The 24,682-nt window shown below is 33.8% G+C and overlaps 1 protein-coding gene across 5 annotated transcripts in view; it reads right to left on the bottom strand.

Annotated features, from left to right (window-relative positions):
* EPHA3 (EPH receptor A3) overlaps positions 1–24,682 on the bottom strand; it is a 367,456-nt gene that overhangs the window by 231,641 nt on the left and 111,133 nt on the right. The window lies entirely within an intron of this gene.

Genomic DNA, 24,682 nt, shown 5'->3' with positions numbered 1-24,682 from the left:
AATACTACTATAGATGTGACTTTAAGGACTTATTCTTTACTGAATACTATATTGCTAAATTTCGTACACAGTTTTAATGTCATTTGTTATTAATCTTGATTGTAGTGTAATAATTCATTGTATTAACATACCACCTTTTATTCATTTACTCTATTTTTAATAATATTTATATTATTTTGAGGTCTTATATAGTTTTAATAGTGCTTTATGAAAATATATCTTGTTAAACATATGCAAGGGTTTTTGGCGGGTATATATTTAGGAGAAGAGAGGCTTAGTTTACTCCAGATGATAATGTCAAACAGATTCCTAAAGTAGCTAAAACATTTAGATTCCTATAAGTTATATTAATTTTAGATGGAAGGTGTAAAAATTTTCTTCAATCCTTGAAATATCTAAAATAAACAAATGTATATATTCATAACTAAATAGCTTAAAATTGTAATTCATTGCTTTCTCGACTTGACTGGTATGTCACTGACCACTAATGATATGGAACATTTCTTCCCATGTTTATTGAATATATATGTTTGCTTTGTGGGGGGAATTCTACTTTATAACTTTTACTCCACTTTTTATTATTTATTTATTAATACACAGAAATTCTTTATATATTACTAATACATATATTTTCAATTATATGTGTGAGAATAATTTCTCTCAGTTTGTAACTTTTTTACTTTCTTAAAATGTATAAACTTTCTTAAAATGTATAAAATGTGTAAACTGATTTTTATTTTAATATAAATAAAAATTATAGTGTTAAGAATTCAACAAGTTTCCTAAAAGAGAAATGATAAAACATATGAAAAGATAGGGTAGTTTTAATAGGTTTATAGATACACTACGTTCATGAAAAATTATGGTATATTGAAAATATGTTCTTTTTTTTTCTAAATGTATCTACACATTGTAGAATTCTAAGAAAAATCTCAATACAGATTTTCACGGCATTTAATAACATTACTCTTACATGCATATGAAAAAATGAAAGGCAAGAATTATCTATAATATTAAAGTCAGGAATGAGAGTTTTTCTGTTTCAGATACCAAGATTTATTACGATGCTATACTAAGAAAGTAAAGAATTGGCACATGGGTTGATATATTTATGTAAAATATATCTGATCTTAGGCTCACATCTCTAGATTGTTATTAGAAATCATTTTGTTTTATCTATTTGAATGTCGAAACAGTATTAAATTATGTACTTTTAATGAAAATTTTTAAAATCTACAAATCTATCAGTGAGTGTCAGGATTACATTTATTGTCAAGAAAATCCAGGCTGGGCAGGGTGGCTCACGCCTGTAATCCCAGCACTTTGGGAGGTTGAGGTGGGTGGATCACCTGAGGTCAGGAGTTCGAGACCAGACTGGCCAACATGGAGAAACCCCATCTCTACTAAAACTACAAATGTTGAGACAAAAAAGAGAAATAAAGAAAGAAAGAGAGAGAGAGGGAGGGAGGGAGGGAGGGAAAAGAAAAGAGAAAAAAGAAAAGAAAGGAGGAGGGAAGGAAGGAGGGAGGGAAAGAGGGAGGGAGAGAGGGAGGGAGAGAGGGAGGAAGGAAGGGAGGGAAGGAAGGAAGGAAGGAAAGAAGGAAGAGAAGGAAAGAAAGGAGGAGGGAAGGAAGGAAGGAGGGAGGGAGAGAGGGAGGAAGGAAGGGAGGGAAGGAAGGAAGAGAAGGAAAGAAGGGAGGAAGGAAGGAAGGAAAGAAAGAAAGAAAAGGAAAGGAAGGAAAGAAAGGAGGAGGGAAGGAAGGAAGGAGGGATGGAAGGAGAGAGGGAGGAAAGAAGGGAGGGAAGGAAGGAAGGAAGACAAAGAAAGAAGGAAGGAAGGAAGGAAAGAAAAGGGAAGGGAAGGGAAGGGGGAAAGAAGGAAGGAAAGGAGGAAAGGAGGAAAGGAAGAAAGGAAGAAATAAATCCCCTCCAAACACTGTAGCATGATGGAAAGCCTCATAATCTCCTAACTCAAGTACACTACTGAAATTCACCTCTAGATGTAATTGATATTCCCCATTACTAAGGAAGACACCAGCACATTCGATTGGTCCATATGGATTTCAAATCTCAACCCATCAAAATTACCTAGTTACAAAATTGACCAAAATAAACAATGAAATATAAATAAAAAACACTCACATAGATTAATTGTGGCACATGACTGTGTAGTTCAAATAATTAGTTTTCCAAACAGTTTTGCAGAGCTTTATGAGATTTTATTGATTAAAATACATGAAAACAGCTGTCACATGGAAAATGAGTAACACCAGAATGTTAAGTTCCAGTAAACAGTAAGTTCTCCTTTCTGTTGATATTACGATTTTGTAGAATTACTTCAATAATGCAATTTCTATTCTATTTTATATTCTTGTTTATATATTTCATCCTTATTGCTCTGTATAATTATATTTAAATTGATCTTTTATTTACAATCACTTCAAAGTGGCACTTTTTTCTTTCATGGCATAATTTGTTAAATTCCTACTCTATGTTATTTGCCTTTTGTTTACAAGAAGTGAAACTCTAAAAGGTGTAACTATGAAGACTTACCACTCAGATTTCTGCTGTTTTTCTTCAATCGTTCTACTTTCCCACTAAACCCCACTTTAACTGCAAGCCCAAAATGGTCATACTTCTGCCTTCACAAAGGATAAGAGAATAGAAAAATCTTAGTCACTTAACTATGACACTAGTAATTTGGTTTATAAGCACCTGATATAGATGCTTGGAAAATAGCAAATCATCATTATATAGACCTACAAAAGTATCACATACCACAGAGCTTTTCCATAAGAAAACATGCATTCCAGCTCACAAACTCCAAAATGCATCCATTTATCTCAGTTATGCCTTCCACTGTTTCCCTTAAAGAGAGGTAGTACTATACTCTAGCCTTTGGTTAGAAATTGCGCAAGACCTATAGCCAACACCAATTGAGAAACCAATATAATTTTCACTCTCCCCTTGCAGTCTTCAAACCAACAGCAATTCAGCACATGAGAAAAAACAACAGCCGGTGCAAAGTTCTTAGGGTCTGGCTCCGCAGGGGAGGTAGAAGCAAAAAGTCCTGTCAACAACAATAACAATGAAAACATTTTTAAAAGCTCTGATGAATAGCCTCAGTACCAAAGGCAAGCCCCGCTGTTCATGCCTTAACAACTGGAAAAAAAGAGCAACCTCATTTACGCACACTAGTTCAATGCCAAAGGCAGAAAAGTGGGGGGACAATGTAGGTTTTGGGGGAAGCATTGCAGTTGATGGCATTATTATTGCATCTATTAGACACAAAAAAATAGTTACCCATGAACAAGGCTTTCCACTTTTTCTTTTTAATATTTCTTTGATTTTCTAAATAATTCATCTTCAGACATAGGCTAAAATATATACGTGCATGTATATATATATATGTATATATATATTTCAAATACTCTGGACAAAAAGCTATTCTCCTAAATTCTAACCTTTTTGTTATCTGAGATGTCTCTGTACTTTGTAATGTAAGTATTTAGAAATGAGATCTCTGTGGTCTTGCATACTGAAATAAAATTACCATATTTTAGTAAAGCCTCAACTTGACTATTTTTGGTTATAAAGTAGGAGTTCATTTTCCGACACCATGAAAAGGAAACTCTGCTTATACATGAATTCAGGTACAGGGAGAAAAGAGAGCTAACAGCTACGGTTCAGTAAAATTGAAAGTTCATTGCCTGTTATCTTTCTAATTTTGGTACAAGAAATGACCTCAATGAATGATAGGCAAATAGCTAAGTCTCTTCTAGCTTAGAGTATAGGAATACAAAGTTTAGAATTAATTATAGAGCACCTCAATTTCTTCTTGACTATTTGAATATTCTCAAGTTTGAGAGGCCATTTTGTATAACACATTGTAACATTAACTGCCTTTCATTATTTAAGCTGGCATAAAACTAAGAAGTGGCATTTGTGCCTAAATTGAATTGTTACAAACTTCACCTTGCCCCACTAGTATTTAAATTTCCCCATTAACCTAAAATGGAAAGATATCTCCAAAAGAAGGTATGGTTATATCGTTTTACATGAAACCTATGTATAGCAAGCATGCTATTCTCCTAAAAATTATTTGAAGCCTCTGACACCTTTCTGGTTCCAACATCATTGGTTTGTCAAGGCCTTTCACCAGTCTATCCTTTCCCACCCAATTTGTTCCACCTGACAAGACACACCTTAAGACCTGCTGCCCCCACATCCGCCAGCCTGGCCTCCAGATTCTCCCAGGAACAAAGCTTCCTCTAATCTATCAGCCCGGCCAGAAATGAGTCTTCCTTGCCCAACCACCAAATTTTTGCTCTTCATTCTTTAAATATATACATGTGAATTAAACTTCCTTAAGGAATTTTTTGTAAGCAAATGGAAATATGTGTTATTTTAGTCTCTCAAGCCTTACTAAACTGTGGTCCCATTGGGGCTCAGAACACGACACCCCAAAATATAACGTCTTGGCATAAGCAGAAAGGGCACCTTCTGACCTTCTCCTGTCTTTCTCCCGTGAGTTATAAAAAGAATCTCTCCTCCCTTCTGCCCTTCAGATCTACGTGTGACAGGTGTCCTGCCCTACACTTGGAGGAAAGAAGGAAGACGAAAAAGAACTGTCCATTAACAGCCTTGTTAAGTAAACCATTACTATTAGATCATACCCTTTCTAATCCCATTTCTACATGACTGTCCATTCTTCATCAAACTGAAGCATGCAAATATACACTTTTCCCTGCATCTTTGGGTCATCATTTGTGAAGACTCCCATGTCACATAAAACTTTGTTTAAATAGATGTATTATTTCCTCTTGTTAATCTGTTTTTGCTATAGCATGTCAGCCATGAACTTTATAATGGGTGGGGAAAGAATATTATTTTTTCGCCTCTAAAGTTCATATCACCTGAGAGCTTGTTAGAAAGGCAGAATCTCAGGCCCTGCCCCAAACCTAAGGATTGCATTTCTAACGCGATCACCAGGTTATCCATCTGCACGATGTTTGAAAAGCACTATTGTATATTGCCCAAAACAAAAACAAACACACACACACAAGAGCAGTAACAACACAATTAGGAGCTAGATGAGGGAAGGAAACAAGAAGGAAAAAGGCAAATAGCAAACAAATTGCTTTCTTTCTAAATTAGGTATTTAATAGAAAATCGTGGTTTTACCTAAAATCTAGGTTGTTTTCATTTAGGTACATACATATTTAGATGTGTATTCAAACAATATAGAAAGCACTAGATAATATAATAATATGCCTAAAATGTTGTCATTCATTGAGTTTGGTCTAATAGGGGTCATTAATGTTTTGTATAATAAATAACTTACTAATATCATATATTAAGAGAAATGGCAGGTAAATAGTTTCTCCAATTAAATGACAGAAAAATGTTCTTTAGGGAACAATTAATTGTGTCAACAAACTTATCCTATTCATCTCAGTGCAAATTATTAATAGAATTGATTACTGTCTATTCCCCGTTACATAAATTCAATTATTTTAAAATTTGATGGGCAATGTATAACAAATGAGTTTTGTGTGTGATTAATATATTGCTTTTATTTAGAATAAACATAATATTATAAAAAAATTACAGATTCATAGATACTTAGCCGTGGAGAAAGCCAGTGATGGCCGCAACCATGCCTGTACCTTAAAACAAAGCCCATAGCCTAAAATATAAAGCTCTTCTGGGGAGCAGATAGAAGCAAAGGGTGGTGTGTGTGTGTGTGAGTGTGTGTGTTTGAGAGAGAGAGAGGGAGAGAGAGAGAGAGAAATATGTATATTGGGAAGTGGAACCATACCAGTGGATCTAGATGTACTATGAAATCTGAAGGAAGATAAAGGGAAGTAAAGTAATAACTGATTGATTTTATAAATATAGCACCTTGATCAAAACACTTTCCCTGATATTGCCCAAACACAAACAACTAAACAACAACATCTAAAAATATTGTTTTTATTTAGTATAATCACAATACTATAGAAAGAAGAATTTGGATAGATGATCAAAACCATGTACCATAGTGTTCATCCACAAGTTTTATAGTAGCTTCATACTACTTTTCTCCTTCACTCTACTTAAAAACCTTCAACAGCTCACTCCACATACAATGTCTGAAGAACATTTAAAATCTTTGCCCTGAACCATGTACCTCCAACATAACTTTGCACTCTTGCACGCCAATACATTCCAACAAAAATTCATAATTTAGGCAAAGTGAAATTTTCTATGGTTTGGTGATGATGGAGATGATACACCTAGGCAAAAACTCCTCCTGTCTAGAGGCCATTTTCACCCAGCAAAATTTTACCTTAAATATTACCCACTTCTTGAAACCTTTCTATTCTCCATAGACCCTTCCTTCTAGTTGGGATCTGCTACAAAGAGCTGGAATAACCTTGGCGAGTTTACTTAATTGCTCTGGGTCTTCCTCTCTTCACTGGTAATATAAAGTGATGAGCTTAGATCTGTAAATTTCTAACTTTTATTACTCATATACATTCTAAAATAATTTTTAAAGCTCATATATACTGACATATATTTCAAGGTGATATGTAAAATGTTTCCTCGAGTGTAAATAATTGAAAATTATGCCATTTCTAACATATTGTAAATATTGACATTTTAAAATAAAGCAGTTACACTATTCCTAAATGCACCCAATGGAATCTAAATACTCCAGTGCTTTGTTACTCAATGTCACCCATGTAAAAATAAATGATCAAGTTTTTCTTTAATAGTCAGAACTTTTATGTTGTTTGCTTTCTGTCCCTCGAGTTCATATTTCCAATTAACTCGCCTTTTAAAATATTATGCTAAGGATTTATATTTTTTATGTTTGAACATCTCATATTGATGAATCTATCATATATTGCAGTAATCAAATATTGAAATTGAACTTAATAGTTTATTTAATTTTGATGCTTTAAGCCTGCAAATTGTCTTCTTAAATTTTCTTATTATGATTATTTTTAGTAAATAACTCATGAAACCTAATTAAATATTATATATTTTTAAACTATTTTAATGAAAAGAAAATTTTTATTAGAAATTGATGTCATACTGAGATGAGCTAGGCTTTTTCCCCATTTAAGATAGATGTAACTTATTTTTATGCACTGAAAATCAATTCATTTTCTAGTTTTCATTGTTATCAATGCAAGCACCAGAAAATCTTATTTACATAAATAATTAGGCAGGAATAAAAATAGTTTTTCTATAGTAGTGTGAGTTCTTCAAACTTGAGTTATATGCTAAATTACAGAGTAATTTATCACTAAAGTGATTTTTACTTTATTCACTGACAACTTTAGTAAGTCTTTCTTCAATTTGAATCAGAGCCAAGAACTGATACCACTTGACCTGAAATGTAATTTGATTCACATTCATTCATATTCTTAACACATTTTAAAATTTCCTTTTGTTTAGCACTTACATCCTACGAACAAAGCATCTTAGCAAGATTTCAGAAAAATGAGAAGAATGCTTTTCTTTAGAAAATAGCGAAAGAGAAATAGTGAAATGGGAAGTGAGGAAGGAGAACTAGCTTAAGAGCTTGGGCTTAAACATAGTCAAATTCTCACACAAGTTAACTTCACTACATATGAAAGTTGAGGATATAAGCATTAATTTCCATTAAACCACTAATGTTCATGTACTCCCTTGGGAAGTCTCTGTGAATCTTTAGTTTATATGTACTTCAACCTGAAAACTGCTGCTCTCTGGGTTTCAGAAAACTTTTAAAAAATGTTTATATTCTTGGTTATCACTATCAAGTGTATGTTTCCATTTATACAGTCCTTACGTACTTCTTTGGTATGTTTATGGGTTACTCATCCACCAGATTTTACGTATCTAGAGAACACGGCACATTTTTCATAGGTGTTACATCTTACACAGTATTTTGTATAATGCCTTAAACTTAATGGTTAATCAGTGTGTATATATAACATTAATAATTCCTAAAATCATGACTGCATATAGCATTTATCTTTCCAAATTTATACCATATGATAGTGTATCTAATCATTCTACACACAAAATTTTTATGTAAATCAATATGACATTGTTATTATGCGTCTCCATATTCATTCCCTAACACGTTGAATGACAACAGCACTATGCATAATGAAGTTGTAGATATACTATGTTTATCAGTCCTGTATGTGAATACCAGGAAATTAGTCCTTTATAACTGTGCTGGCAGGCTTTCCCATTCCTATTTTGTCTAATTTTTTCAAAGGAACACTATATCACGGGCAAGATTTCATCTTCAATATTCAGTTTTCTTTTCTGCTTTTGTGGAACACTTAAATACACATTGCCAATTATACACACTCTGTCCGTGACTATCAACCCATGGACGAAACAGTTTTCAGCAGAAACTATTTTTCTTATTGTTTAACAGTGAATCTGAGTAGGCATTTTATCTGGGGACCATGTGTCTAAGAGAGTAGTTATTTCTACCTAAGGATACCAAAGTCAAAGTTACAGCAAATCTACTCTGCAGTGTTATCACACATGCCAAACATAATATTGAACTACCAACTAAACGACTGTGTTATGCACAATACACTTTAATTAACCTTGTAAATTCTCTGTACATAGAGCCCTAACATGCATGTACCTTGGTGAAAGGAACTACAATGCTGAAAGTAAATGTGAAATTTGCCAAACGAATTTTTGGAAGCTTAAGTAATTTGACCTTTCCAATTTAAACAACCTAATATAAGAGTGAGTCATTCTTGGACATGGAACATTACAAATAAACTGCCCAAAATAACAGCCATCATGTTCTAGGATATGCTTACTCTGAATTATTATAGTAAATTTACCTGAAATATTTAAATTAATAAAAATAATAATACTCAGCCTTCTGAAATCACAGGTGAAGCTATGAATCAATCACTCTCCAGTACCTAAGTATGCACAAATAGAAGACTCACTAGTTGTTCCTGGATACGTATAAGGTAATTGAGAATTTGCCCCACATTCCAGGATTTACATTTATACCACGACTTATACATGTTTTCCATAATGTGGTAAACACTGACTTAAATATTCAGTCTCTCATAACGTATAAGTTCTTTACTTCGATTTAATATTTACTCAAGAAATACACAGGAAATGCATGATTCATCCATGAGGGATCAGAGACCTGCAAGTGATCCCCTGGGCTTAGACCCTCGATATCTAAACAAGACTACCTCCCATGTCTGAAGTCAATTTTCAGAACCTCCAAGAGAGTAGTTGTTATTTGTTTCTCAAAGAAATTTTGAAATAATTCACTTAAAAATGATTAAATATTTTGTAGCCATAATATGTTTCCCAATGTGAGAACTTTGGTCTATTTGCAGAAAAAAAGGAAAAAATAAAAAGTAAATGTAGAAATGATATGTTTAACATATAAAAATATGAATACACATGCCATTCAGGACAGTTACTGATTATATACCTGACTGAACGTTTGCATATAATATTGATGGACTCCTAAGTAACAAGTCTTCACTGATTTTTCTCTTTTGACTATGTTTAACCAAATTTATTATGTAAGGTGTATGTGCTCTCCGTCTGCCTCAAAATGTCTTCTGATTTCCTGCCTATTCATAGACACATCACCATCTATATCCCTGCACCTCCACTTTATACTTACAATCTTATGCAATGGAATGTATATGAAGGATTTTAGTGTGATTAAGTCTCAGTAATCATGCCTAAGCTCCAAACTTCATGACATTTGCAAAGTAGCTAATTATCTGGTGCTGAATAAGAACTGGTTTTCTACATGATAAAAAAAAAATACTGTCACAGCAAGGTAATTCAGAACTTATAAGGAATTCAGAATGGTATGACATGCCTTGTTTTAAAAGAAACAATCCTGAACCATGTTAGACAGACCATCAAAACCAATTACTGAACCAAGTAAAGCTATTTAATTCTGAAAACCTATCCAATCATGGATCAGTTGAAGTTCTAAATATAATTAAGAATTGAAGATCTCTTAAATTAGAGTGCAGAAATACTGTATGTTATGACAAATTGTATACTGTTTAGTTAAATTTTATTTTGTTTATTTTGGTATTTTACTTGACGTATAATAAACCTTCAGTTGTCTGTATTCCTGGAACTTTTAGGAAAAAGACTTTCTAGATAGCTAATGTTTCCCCATAGTAAGGATTTATTCCTCTTATGATAAACCTAACACTTATAAAGTACTTGTTAGGTGCCAGGACCTGTGTTGAACATTTTAAAAACCTGATGTCACTTTATCCTCTCAATGACACTACTAAGGAGATGCTATTGTTATCTCTTGTTAGCTCCAATTTATATGTGAGGAAACTGGGACCCAGAATTGTTACATAGTTTGTCCACAGTCCCATAGCAAATAAGGGATAGAGCCAAGCTAAACCCCAGGACCTCTGATTTATACCATTTATGCTGATTAAAGCAATGATGTTTCTAATCTTTGTTTTCCATGGAGGAAATATAAAATATATTACATAATGATTTGATTCTTTACCAGAGTGGAGTGAATATAATTTAAACATTTATTGATGTCTCAAGGCCACAACTACGAATATTTTTATTTGCTGTATGTACTTTGCAGTCCTGTGAACACTCAGAGTTTACTGAGGCATAGAAGGCTGTGGTCCCACAGTGGCCCCAGGCAAATGTAACTTGAACACGTGTGTATGTTATCATAGCCCCTTGGGTTCTTTTCCTATTCTCAGGCTGCCAATTGTGATGTTTACTATACTCATTCTATGTACTTCTTTACCCCTTTCAACTTTCAGATTTTCATCTCCTATGAGCTTTGAAACCAAATTACTCAGCATATTAAAACTATGTACCTAAAATAGGGTAGGCTCTGACTGCAGCCTCAGTGTTCCTGAAAGTGTAAAGAACTTCACTACGAACTTATGGCATACCTAGAGGATGTATTTGTAAGCCCGTGTTCCTCACTTAGCAATTTTACCAAAGACGTTTTCTGTAAAATTATTTGGGGAAAAAATGCAACTTTCTTTGAAAATATATTAGGCTACTATGACCAAATTTTATAAACTGGCATCATCTTAGAGAACACAATAGCTATTAAGCTAAGAGAAATGTAGCAATATGCAAGAGGCTGAGATGTATAACATGGTACAGTTGGTTGAAAATGTAAAGGTTCCACAAAATTTACTTTCATATCTAGTGTAGTTTTAGAAAATTGTTTTGAACACACCAAAAACTTTTGGAGTAAGTAAAGAGTATTTTCCGAGGATTCATAGAATATTTTCACTGACTTTTCCAGTCATAGAATCTACTGGATTATAAAGGCATTTTTTTTTCTGATCATTACAGCCATCAAAGCAGTAGCACATAATCATAGCCATGACTGACCAGTGAATGAATAATAGCAAATAAAATGTGATTACAAATTACTACCTTCACGTCTTTATATCTTAACATAGAGATTCCAAGATGGATAATTTCACTTGTAAATAACTTGAGAATTTCCAAATAACTTTCACATTTTTACATCCTTAAAGTAATCCATTTCTTTTTAACTGAATTTGATTGCTAAATTTTTCTTTAAATTGGAAAGCTAATCTCACTAATCACAGCCACTCTTTAACCTTTCCCATCTATATTTTCAGCATTCAAAGAGTATTTAGAAAGTGTATGCTTTTTATTTTTTATTATTATTTATTATCATTATTATTATTACTATTTTGAGACAGAGTCTTGCTCTGTTGCCCAGGCTGGAGTGCAGCGACATGATCTTGTCTCACTGCAACCTCCGCCCCCAGGATTCAAGCAATTTTCCTGCCTCAGCCTCCCGAGTAGCTGGGATTACAGATGCATGACACCACTCCCAGCTAATTTTTGTATTGTTAGTAGAGATAGTGCTTCACCATGATTGCCAGGCTAGTCCCGAACTACTGACCTCAAGTGATCTGCCCGCCTTGGCCTCCCAAAGTGCTGAGATTACAGGCATGAGCCACTATGCCTGACCAAAAAGTGTATGCTTTATAAGAGTATCTATACCTTTAACAGAAATTAATGACTATTTCTAACCATCTTCCTTCTTCAGAAATAAAAACAGTTACCTTCTTATTACTTTCTTTTGTAACTTTTTAAAAATAAAATGAAGGTGGGAAAAAAAGGTAAACTGATACGAGGCAAATTTGGTGTTACCTAATACAGCAGAATTTGTTTTATCATTTTCTTGTAAATTAACTATTCCAACTCATTTGCCCTGGCAATCTCAATATTTAAAGATTTAGTCAACCAGCATGATCACTCAGCCAAATATTTGGATTATGTCCCTATTTTATGAAGCTTAATTTTGAATAAATTTTATGGAAAATTATTTGTGTAGATAGGAGAGATGCTATAAATCTCTGAAATAAACTACAAATGACAGCGTAACAAATGTCCACGTTTACATCCGTCATGTGTGCCTACGTTCAAGAAAGTTATCTGCCTTTTCTTATTGCTTCACATTTTTTGTTAGATATTGCTATAGTACATTTATTAATAAAGAAGCAAAAATATTGATCGATAAAATAATCATCATTATTCACACAAAAGCTGTGTTCAGATTTTGAACCAGGCTTTGAAAGAATTTACAAAGAAGTGGACAGCACACTGCTAATCTTAGAAAGATTACAAATTATAATGATAACAAAGCTTTATTTTTTAACAAAAAATTCATTACTATATTTTAGAACCATATTTACTAACCATATTTTAGTACTTTATTATATGGTTTTCTCTCCACTCTTACTCTTAGATATTATTCTAGATCTACATATGAGGAAGCTAAATTTATTCACACATATAAGGTATTATAATATAACGATACAAACAAAATCCAAATGTATAAAGTCAAGTCACGCCATCATTTTACGCTAAGAAATCTTAATTATTTTGTAGGAATTAAGATGGATACCAAGTCGTGTACGACAAGCATAATCCCACCAACCCTGCTGGGTAAATCTCAGGTTTATTACTAGACTAGGAACGTACAGAAACTATCTACCAATAGAGCTGACAATTCCTCTGCAATCATGAGCCTCGTCTGGAGTTCGCAGCATGAGCCTGGCGACTAGCCAATATGAACAATGTTTAAATTTCTTTATGGCAGCTCAATGAGCCTTCAAGCATTCATCTGTTTTACCTACTGTGCTTAATGAAAAGCAAGCCAATGCATTTTCTCATTTTCTTTTCATCACTAATAAGAGCAACCATCAACCGTATGAAGGATGGAGTCAGCATTTCCTTTCAGCCTCCCTTTCCTAATAGTTCTGCACTGAAGCACTCATAGAACACCATGATGCCACCCATCATCTTGCAGAGATTTTGATTTATTGGGAATGATAGTAAGAGGAGTTTTCTAGAAAGGAGAAAAAATAGATTTTAAAGCAGCATACATCTTGTCATGAAAACATAACAAGTATAAACAATGAAAGCCCTTGGTAATTACTTCTGTTCTTGACTATCAATGTTTTTAAAGAGTTGTATTATATTAATGAAAGGGTTGCTTTAAATAAGCTTTTAGATTTTGTAAAGGTTAAAAGACTAAGAAATATTTAACAGCAACACAAAAGTTTGTAATCTGTAACACCAATAACATTTTCAAAGAAAATTAGTTCCACACATGATCCTTGTATAAAACAACCAGGTCAGATACTTAAGAAGTCTGTAACTTTAAGTCACATTCATTTACTTAATGAAGTGTAAAGCTTCATCAGTATGTGTTACCACTTCAAGTTTTGGAAGTTATACATATTATATATGTCAACGTATTTTGTGTGCTGCCTCATTCTAAAAGCAAGAAAAGAAATGTAGGAATGTGTGCAGCAGTCCAATACCATCAGAAATTGATGTGATATTTTATTACAGCCTTCGCTCTTCTCAATTTTTTAGAAACAAAGAATTTAAAGTACACTTATAAGTACACATTTATTAAAAATGTATATGTACCAAGTATAGAGTGCTAAGTGCATATATGTATATGGACATGTATAGACATGCACATATATACACATCTATACGTACATATATTTATATATATTTCTATAATACATAATTTTGCATTTTATGTCTATATAGATATACACACACAAGTATGCATGTACATCTGTATATATTTACATGCATGTGTGTGTACATATATGTATATATATGTGTGTGGATATATAGGTATATACATATATATATGTACTTATGAGCTTTTTTAAAAACCCAATGTCTATAACAGAAATGCTAGCCAGGTCCAAAATTCATTCCCAATCTGCCACTTGGAGATCTGTCAAGCTAATAATGAAGCATATTGTGCAAGCATACACATTGGGCACATAGCAAGTATCTTTCTGAGCCCTGGTTCTCCACTAGCCATCATCTCCTATCAATCATGTCCTCAGCAACAGCGGGAGCAATGGAAACAGAAGCAGAAGCAATTAGAGGTGTGGCTCAGTTCCACATGCCTAGAAAATAAAGGCCATTGATGCCCTGTGAAAAGATTTGCGTGTTAGAGGCTTACCTAATTCTATATTAAAGAAAGAGGTGTTATGCTAACTAATATGAAGTTTTTGCCTTTTTATATAACCATTGCCAATCTTTTTTTCTCAACTCTTATGACCAACTTCTCCAACCATCCCCTTGGCAGCAAGAACTTGCAAATTTTCTCATTATGGTGACTTGCAGAAGCATTTCAGATGAAAATTATTGACATATTATATTATGAAAAGCATCAGGTTTCAGAGTCAGCCAGACCTGAATTTACATTCTGGCATTGTAACACTGGTCAAATTAGTAAATTTTCTTAGACCTGTTCTGATAAAATAACGATAATAAGATTTACCTCGTAAGGCTTTTGTTGAGGATCAAATGGTATATTAATCACTGGGTACATAGTAGGCAATCAATAAATAGCAATTTAAATGTGTGTATGACTTTTCATATTTGAGAAAGCATTCCCACAATTCAAGATGGAATAGATTACAATAAAATACATTTTAGAAGGTGAAGAGTAGACCAAAAAGGGTACATAAAGAGAACAAATAAAATAGTGAGTTTAGTATTTAAAAGGCATGGGACGAGAGCATGTCTATGTATGTTTTTCAGATACAGGAAGACACGTAATTTTCTGCTCTTCTATAGGGAATGCAAACAAGACACGATGACCATTACGTGAATCAATATCCAAAAGCAAAAAACAAGTGAGTAGCTTAAGGAACACAATCACTCCCACCCTTGGAGTCAGAAGTAAATGTCTGTGATTGGTCCCAGAGAGAGGACACAATGAAAAGTATTGAATAACATCCTGAGAAGCATCCTTACAGTAAACATACTCTGTGCTTCAGGGACTATTTCTGGTAAAGCAGGCTGATGAGCTTCAGGTACCCCAGACTCTGTATGCCAGGAAGCATAGGAAACAGTGGTCCCACACAAGCAATGTGTTCCGCTTTCAAATTCCGGTTTTACCATTCAAATTCCAGTTGAACCACTTACTAATTGTGACCTTGGACAATTGTCTGATTTTTCTAAGCCTCCAGTTTTCTATCATGCAAAATGAAGACATGATTCCACCAACCTCATATGTTGTTGAGAGGATTAAATGAAGTGCCAAGCTCAGTTACATGCTAAAGGAAAGAAATGGCTATTTTTAAAAGAAACAGCTGATACCGAAGTGCCGCTCTAATTGTCAAAGGACCAGTACTAAAACTAAAGCATAGAAACTTTTTATACAAAGACTATTAACACAATATGTCCTGGAATAGAACCACATCTACGTGTCATTTTTTGTATTAGTATCACATTACAGAAAAAAATGGAGTCAAATGTCAGATTTGATTTCATGTCAGCACGTCAGAATATCCTCAAAGGAAACTAACTCTATAACAGCTGTCTGAACTGTTTGCATACGGAAACACCCTCAACCTCCAAATGCTTTATCTTTGATATCTCTTTTATTACTCCATTCACATTCTCAGTTCTTAGACTACGAAACTCTACCCGCTGAATGTCAGTCACCTTAACCAGCTCTTTGCAGGTAACTTTTTTTTTCAGTTTTAAAATATCCGTCTTCATGTCACTATTCCTGAAATCTTTCTTCTTTCTCCCAGAAAAAAAGCCATCTTAGTTATGTTTTTCTTGCAGAGGTGTCACTTTCCAATCATCTAAGTAGTTAGTAAGACTTTATATGCCTTCAAAAATTCACTAATTTTTAAAGAAAATCCCTGAACGAATGTGTCCTGAAGCACAATCGCAAGATGTCAAGTACCAATTCGGGCTCTGCTAATGTATAATTCGAACCTTTAGCCTTAATAGACATATCTGTAAAGGACAATGATTAAACTAGACCAGAGTTTCTCAACTCTTCCACTACATATTTATATCTTGGTGTGCATAACTCTTTACTATAAATATTGCCCTGTGCATTGTAGAATATTTAGCAACATGTGTGGCATCTAAACAGGAGGTGCCAGTAAGCAACCCCTTCCTTCAGCTGTGAGAACCAAAAATATTTTTAAACACTGCCAAATGTCTCTTGGAGGTACCATCACCTGGGCTAGGAACACTGGTGTAGACTCCAAAATTCTATGGGTAATACACTGGAAGGATCTCTATTAACATTTGGTTTCTTAATATTTCCACTAAAATCTAAGTTCCTTGAGGGCAAGAACATTTTTCTGTTTTGTTTAGTGCCACATTTCCAGTTGACGTTTGGTATAGCACACACTCATAAATTGTTGTGGGGGGCAGGGCGCGGAGGTTCATGCCTGTAATCCCAGCACTTTGGGAGGCCGAGGCAGGCAGATCACCTGAGGTCAAGAGTTTGAGACCAGCCTGACCAACATGGAGAAACCCCATCTCTACTGAAAACACAAAATTATCTGAGCGGGGTGGCACATGCCTGTAATCCCAGCTACTCAGGAGGCTGAGGCAGGAGAATCACTTGAACCTGGGAGGTGGAGGTTGCGGTGAGCCGAGATCATGCCACTGCACTTTAGCCTGGGCAACAAGAGCAAAACTCCACCTCGAAAAAAAAAAAGTCGTGAAAAAATGGACAAATGATGAAATATTAAACTCCACGGAGATTGAAACCTTAACTCTTTAACTCTTTGATGACACTTTAGAAGCAGATTATGAGTCTCTAAACAGCATTTGTCTTTCATGCTTACCAGACATTTTTCCTTATGAATAGGATACTTGCCTCCTTTTAAGAGAGATTCAGTTCATATCTCCTTTAGAATCCAAGATGCTTCTAGTTCTAGATCCCTGGGGAATTGCCACACTGACTTCCACAATGGTTGAACTAGTTTACAGTCCCACCAACAGTGTAAAAGTGTTCCTATGTCTCCACATCCTCTCCAGCGCCTGTTGTTTCCTGACTTTTTAATGATCGCCATTCTAACTGGTGTGAGGTGGTATCTCATTGTGGTTTTGATTTGCACTTCTCTGATGGCCAGTGATGATGAGCATTTTTTCATATGTTTTTGGATGCATAAATGTCTTCTTCTAGAACTAGAAATACCATTTGATCCAGCCATCCCATTACTGGGTATATACCCAAAGGATTATAAATCATGCTGCTATAAAGACACATGCACACGTATGTTTATTGCGGCACTATTCACAATAGCAAAGACTTGGAACCAACCCAAATGTCCAACAATGACAGACTGGATTAAGAAAATGTGGCACATATACACCATGGAATACTATGCAGCCATAAAAAATGGTGAGTTCATGTTCTTTGTAGGGACATGGATGAAGCTGGAAACCATCATTCTCAGCAAACTATCACAAGGACAAAAAACCAAACATGTTCTCACTCATAGGTGGGAATTGAACAATGAGAACACATGGACACAGGAAGGGGAACATCACACACCGGGGACTGTTGTGGGATGGGGGAAGTGGGGAGGGATAGCATTAGGAGATATACCTAATGCTAAATGATGAGATAATGGGTGCAGCACACCAACATGGCACATGTATACATATGTAACAAACCTGCACGTTGTGCACATGTACCCTAAAACTTAACGTATAATAATAATAATAATAATAATAATAATAAAATCCAAGATGCTTTACAGCCAGAACTATATCCTCCTTTCCCCCAATTCAATACATTAATAAATTCTGTATGCCACAAAACATTTATGCATGATGATAGAGTGAAGTATTCTGTATTCATTGTAGAAGCATGAGATAAACAGTAAATGAATCTAAATCTCTGAAATACAAATTTTCCTCTCCAATAACTTTCAGAGAAGCAAAAATGTTCCTTTCCAATTATTTAGATATTCAGATTCACTTCTCAGTTTCATAAAACTTCACACGTTCCTGGTGCACAAATAAATTCAGGTGTTCCTTCATCTCATAGCATATGCTTTCTCTTTGTTGAAAGTCTTCATGTCAAAAAAGCCACAGCTGTTTTCAATTGCAGCATTTTCTTTTAACCTTTTGTGGCATTGCAACTGACCAATGAACAGATAATTCAGAAATGTTTTACACTCAGGGTCTTTCTATATTTGAAGCCATTCTTGCTTTTTATTTTTTTATTTTTAATAACACAAAAAGTCTGTGGTGGATTATGTGGGGTTTATGGGTTTCATGATCTCAGTGACTCGCCTTTGGAATCCCTGGGGTCTCTTCTCACAGAATGAATCTGCGATTAGATGTCCACATTATGATTGTGTTTCTAAAGGACAATTAACATGAATTTCAGAGATTTATACAAATAGTGGTAAGAATATGACCAAAGTTTAGAGTTCTTTTTGTTTTTGTTTTTGTTTTTTTAACGATCCTGGATTCTGTTCCTAGAAAAGGCATCCATAAGCAATTACAGAGTCATCTGCCAACAGGATGTTTTGTCCGCATCCTGGAAGATGAGAAGCTACAAAAAGAGAGCATATATGCAGTTTTTCTAGTTATGTGATTATTTCCAAAAGGCTCTTTCTTTAAGAGCACTTTCATCAAATATTATCAACACTTATATTTCTTTACAATTGCTCTCTATTAAACTTTAGTGCCAGCTGTCAGAGCTGTAATGTAAACCCTTATTAGCTCTCATAAGTTCTACTCTGGAACTAATAAGGGATTGTCAAAACTCTAAACACAGACAGAAGTGAAAGGGGTGGAGAAATCACAGGATAAAAAGGTGGAAAGTGTTCAATGAATCTGCACTGACAAAGCAATCTTTGTGAAACTATTACCAGTATATTTCACAGAATCTGAGTCCATCAAGAGGGAAAAAAAGATCTAGTTCTCAGTTTATTTTGCATAGGGTTTTATTCCCCTTACACTGGAAGAAGTTGACTAAAGAAAATGAAACATTAGTTGGAAAAGTTAATGAAATATCAATAATCGTTCTTTGGAATCATTACATGTATTCTGAAAAAAGTGGTTACATTGCATCTTGAAAGCTGAAAACACAAAAGCTTTTATAATATCTGAATAGTTAGAATAAAAAGGATAAGTTTGAATTAAAGATGAATGTTCTTTACAAAAGCCATAAATTATATAACATGTATACTTTAACAGAAGTTGTTTAACAAAGTGGCATGCAGCAAATCAGAGCTAAGGAAGGTCATCCATATAAAACACCTTAAGTTAAAGAAAAGGAATTTCAAGACTTTCTTTAGGGTCCAACCAGCCTTGACAGTAAATTATGATGGCAGATTCACGAGCTATCTGACAAGATAGTATTCATTAAGATGATAGGAGAACTATAATTTTTACACATTCACAATAACCAATATCCCACCCTTCACAGAAAAAAGAAGCTTAGATATGTCTTTTTCTTGGACAATTTCAATCACTTTACAGATAAGTTTACATTTAATAGATATTTAGTGAGTTGTCTACAAAGCAATGTTCTATCTTCCTTTGGACAGAAAACTGAAAATGAAATGATGGAAAGAACCCCTGTCAAGTAAAATGAGAGCTACTTTTTTTCTGCAACTGAAATTATTTTCTGATGCCTTAGATTCTCATAGTGAATACTATCCTGGGAAGATTAACCCATACATTACCATAGTCTCTCAAACAAATAAACTACTCAATGGACACATTTAAGTTTCCCACAGATTATACATTTGGCATATAGATATTACCTAAATTACTATTTGCACATTTGAAACACTAGACCAGTCAAAGCATCTAAAAGCCCAAAGAACTTAGTGTAAGAATAATAACTTAATGAAAAGAACTTGATACTATAAAGCAGATACCCCACAGCCATTTGATAAGGAATGCCTGTGAGCTAAATTAGAGCTTTAGAAGTACGCTTTAATAATGACCTATAAAATCATCTTTTAGGTTGGGATAAAGTAGAGTGAAATGCCTATTTAAAGAGAAAATGTGTTTGAAGATTTTTCCCTCTGAACAGAATTGGTGAGATTATATTACTAAAGTTAACCCAAATAAGGTAAAACAGATCACATTTTACTAAAACACTGTAAGTCTTATTTAATTGTAATCCTGTGTAAGAATGTTACTACATTTATGGAACTTCTTGTGATTTTTAAGGCCTGTTATAGTGGTTCATTGCTGATCATTTAACTTATTCTTATTCATTACGAGGTATTCAAATACTTAGATATGAATTTGTTCTACTCCCTAAATTTAACCACAGACATATTTCTCCTAAACATGTTTGCAATTACATTGTGTCTGAGTGTTCAAAATAATCTGATTTGTAGTATATACAGAACAAAGAATTCACATTTCTATTTTCCTAAACATGCAAATCCACGGTTTAAATTTATATTGTTTTTATACAGACTCAAAAATGAGCTGCAATATTTAAGAAGTCACAAACCAAATATATTCCCTTGCTTTCTCTCACTCTTCATATTAAAAAATAAGTTTTTACTTTAACTACTTTGTAGATAGTGCATTGACATAATTTGATCATAAGTTTTTACTTTAACTACTTTTTAGATAGTGCACTCACATAATTTGATCACAGATTTCCAGTAATATCACATAATAATTCATGTAAGCACATTTGACATATACTTCATACAACTTATACTGTTTCTCCACTGCCTTTATAGTATTTGGGCCATTCTTAAGTATATATAATAACTACCTAAAGCAAAGTAAATAGATAAGCTAGCTCTATCCAGAGTCAGGTAAAATGTTTCAACAGATATTTTTCTTTTTCCTAGTTGCTTACTTATTTTTGATTCACATGATTCCTTCAAGGCAAGGGCATTATTTATTGGTATATCCTTTCCAACTATCTAACCTCGTCTTTTATAGAAGGAATGTTAAGACACAAACACAGTATGAACAAAACCTAGGCTTAACATTTTTGAAATGTAGCGTTTTAATTTTATTTTTGCATTGCAGTTGTTTGCTTATTTCCTAAATCATACTTTCTTGAATCAAATCAGTTAAAACCTAAAAGTCTTTCTGAATATACAATATAAAAATGTACATTTATAAACTCAAGGCACTTTTGAAAGATCAGTGGGAAGATTCATACTATAAAAAAAAAAGAGACTGAGTCCAATACCAGATGGGAAAAATCAAGCGTGACTGCTGTTTGGAAGAAAAATAACACTTAACAATAAGATAATGGAGGAAATATCACCCATAGTTTAATAGACTAGAGGTTTAATTGAACAAAAAAAAAGTCTCTTTAGAAAAGCACAATCCTTTTGGATCCTTGTTTGGAAGAAGGTGGGCAATCAATGAATAAATAATGAATACACAAATATATACATTCATTAAATACATGTTTTATCTCTTAAAATATGTCTAAGGTCTAAGGTAAGCTATTGAATGGGTGACTTCATCATATCTAAATGTTTTAAAACGTATTGAAACAAGAAAACAAGGAAGGTAACACATTTCAGGGATTCTGATGACTGAAAATAATGACGTTCAAGTACCTTGTGTCTAGTGCTGTATATTTTGCAGTGGACTAAGCAATACATCCACTGGCCATTTTGAAGGCCATCTCTTTTGTGGATGAAGAAACTAAGGCTCAAAATGTTTAGCCACAAAATTAATAAGCTGCATTCCTGGGACTCCTAAGCCCAAGCCCTCAAACACTTGTTAGTGACAAGAGCCTTTGGCTAAATAGAACAATTAAATGCAAACTGTAATTTGAAGACAAGTGCAGAAATTTTTTTGCATTATGCTAATGTACATAAATTGATGAGAAGACATAGAATCTTGTAAAATCAGAGGCTTGATAGCTATTATAAAGCTATAATGTATCTGTTTAATTTGTTATGTTAAAGTTATTTATCTTATTACTTATCAGTGCCATACTTTTTATTTAAATAAATTTATTGGTTGGAAAAATCATGGATGTATAACTGCTAAAGGCAAAGAGGAAACAGACAGCTGCCATTTTAACCTCAGAGAAAGGAAATTTTTCATAACTGAAGGTAAGAAACTCGATAATTATAGGGTAGTCTTTACAAGGTGAGCCAATGCTTTAAGCACTAGATCAGTAAATTTAAGGGACAAAAATGCCACATTTATTTCAGCATCTACAAAAACTGTTTAGACCGTTGCTTTATTACAGGTATTAATCTAGAAACAGTTGATTATTTTAAAGCAGAAAGATAATATTCATCATAAATTCATAAAAGAAAAAAGTATGATCTTTGGTACCATAAAAATATTTGTTATTCTTTTACTTCATCATCTATTTGTTATTCTAACAAGAAGTCAGATGAATCTATTATTGCCTGGCTGCAACTGTATGTGACCTAATAATCAAATATGTTTATCTCAGATTAGATAAAGTTAACATCTTTATTTGCAATGCATTCTGAAAGGCCTAGTGGAATCAAAGATAAATAATGTAAAGTCTGTTCTCTTCAGGACCTCTATTTTAAGAATGGATAGTTGGTATAGAAATCTCACAGTAATTACATGTCCTATAAGTATCTAATTGAGAACCTACTCAATTAGATTCTGCTATGTTCTAAGCAAGATGTTTCTAAGAAAAGACATTCCTGGTGTCTCCCCTTAAGGAACTTCCAGGCAAAAAACAACTAGAAAGGAATGCTTCTGAATTCATTTACACTCATGAACACCTTGCAGTTCCAGAGGGTGCCTTCTGATTGTGCACACAGACTTAGTAGGTGCAAAGAATATACTAAGGTTTTCAATTTTCTCTAGCGCCTCTGTCAGAGCAAGCAGAGTCTTAAAATCATCCTGTTATTGAAGCTTTGGCAGCTGTTTTAAGAGTTTCTGAATTAACAGAGAAATGAGTGGAGAGTAAGAACTGGTATCCTAAGTCATAAGTAAAACAAATATAATTTTGGATAGTCATCAAAAAGTCTAGGTGTCTTCATACATCACATCAAACACACTTTTCTATTTAGCTGCTAGTGTAAAAGAAGAAGGAACAACGTTAGCATTCCACAATGAATGTGCAGAGATAAAACACAGAGCAACAAATTCTTCAGTGACATTAATAAGGTATTTGGTACACTAAGTCTAAACAAAGTTTGTATGAGAAGGAATATTTATAGTAACCTTCTGCTATCTGGCTCAAATGTAATTAATTGACTATATAAAAAGCCATTAGCATTCTCATCTCTCCCCTCCAAACTAAACCAAAACAGATAACATAATTCATTAGCCAGGATTAAAAAGAGCAAAAAAAAGATCATGATGTTTCCTCGGTATTAGTACAAAATTTTCCCACACTTCCAATCTTAAAAAGAGAAAACCAGTAAGAAGAGTTATGCTGGGATGTAAAAAATATGAAATGTCCAAATGAAATAATCAAGTAAAATATTGTCAATGCTTGAAAGCAAATGCCAGATGACTCCGTTTTAGTATGTCACTTTATAATTTTAATTTTTCAGTGTTACCCTTTTAAAAGGAGGTTTATGAACATCCTCCCCAAAAAACAACCCCACCTGCCATTTGAGCATGCTGTCAAAATCCAGCAAGTCTGCCCAGATCCCAGAAACATGGTCCAAATAAATTTTAAGCTACATACATGGTAAATTAAATAAAATATGTTACAGTATCCTTCTCTTTCATCAAATATGAGAGATAATGTATTTAAATAAAAGTCACATTTTAAAATATATTAGATAAATTCCTGGTAAACAGTATGGCACATAATTTCTTACCTTCCTTACTAATTTTTATACTACTCCTTGTCAGTTTAAGCTTGCATAGTTATTTTTATATGCATTTCTGTTTTACCAAATTTATTGTAATAAGTACTCTTTACCTTCCTGGTGCTTTTTGGAGTTTGTTTGGCATGCGATTCTTAAATCATTCTTTAGCCACCAATATTTCTTTCTACCCTCCTTTATTTTCTCTCTCTAAACAGCCATTGAAAGAGAAAAATTCACCATTTACTATTCTTAGCTTTCTTTTTTCCTTATCCTACCTAGCCAAAAGAAAGAGGAGAAGGAGGAGGAGGAGGATGAGGAGGAGGAGGAGGAGAAGAAGAAGAAGAAGAGGAGGAAGAGGAAGAGGAAAAGGAAGAGGGAGAGGGGGAGGAGGGGGAGGAGGAGGAGGAAGAGGAAGAGGAATTTATTCTGTAAACCATGTCTATAGTCAAAAGCAAAATATTATGTTCTGTCCAGATTTAAAGAGGACAATTTATATACAAAGTAGTCTCATTTATTCCACATGCATTTGAGAAAAGTGACTGATTATGCGA

This window comes from Pongo abelii, chromosome 2 (assembly GCF_028885655.2).
Source record: "Pongo abelii isolate AG06213 chromosome 2, NHGRI_mPonAbe1-v2.0_pri, whole genome shotgun sequence".
In the NCBI taxonomy this organism is placed as follows: domain Eukaryota; kingdom Metazoa; phylum Chordata; class Mammalia; order Primates; family Hominidae; genus Pongo; species Pongo abelii.
Note: the sequence above shows the minus strand (reverse complement) of the source record. Positions and strands in the feature narration are given on the sequence as shown.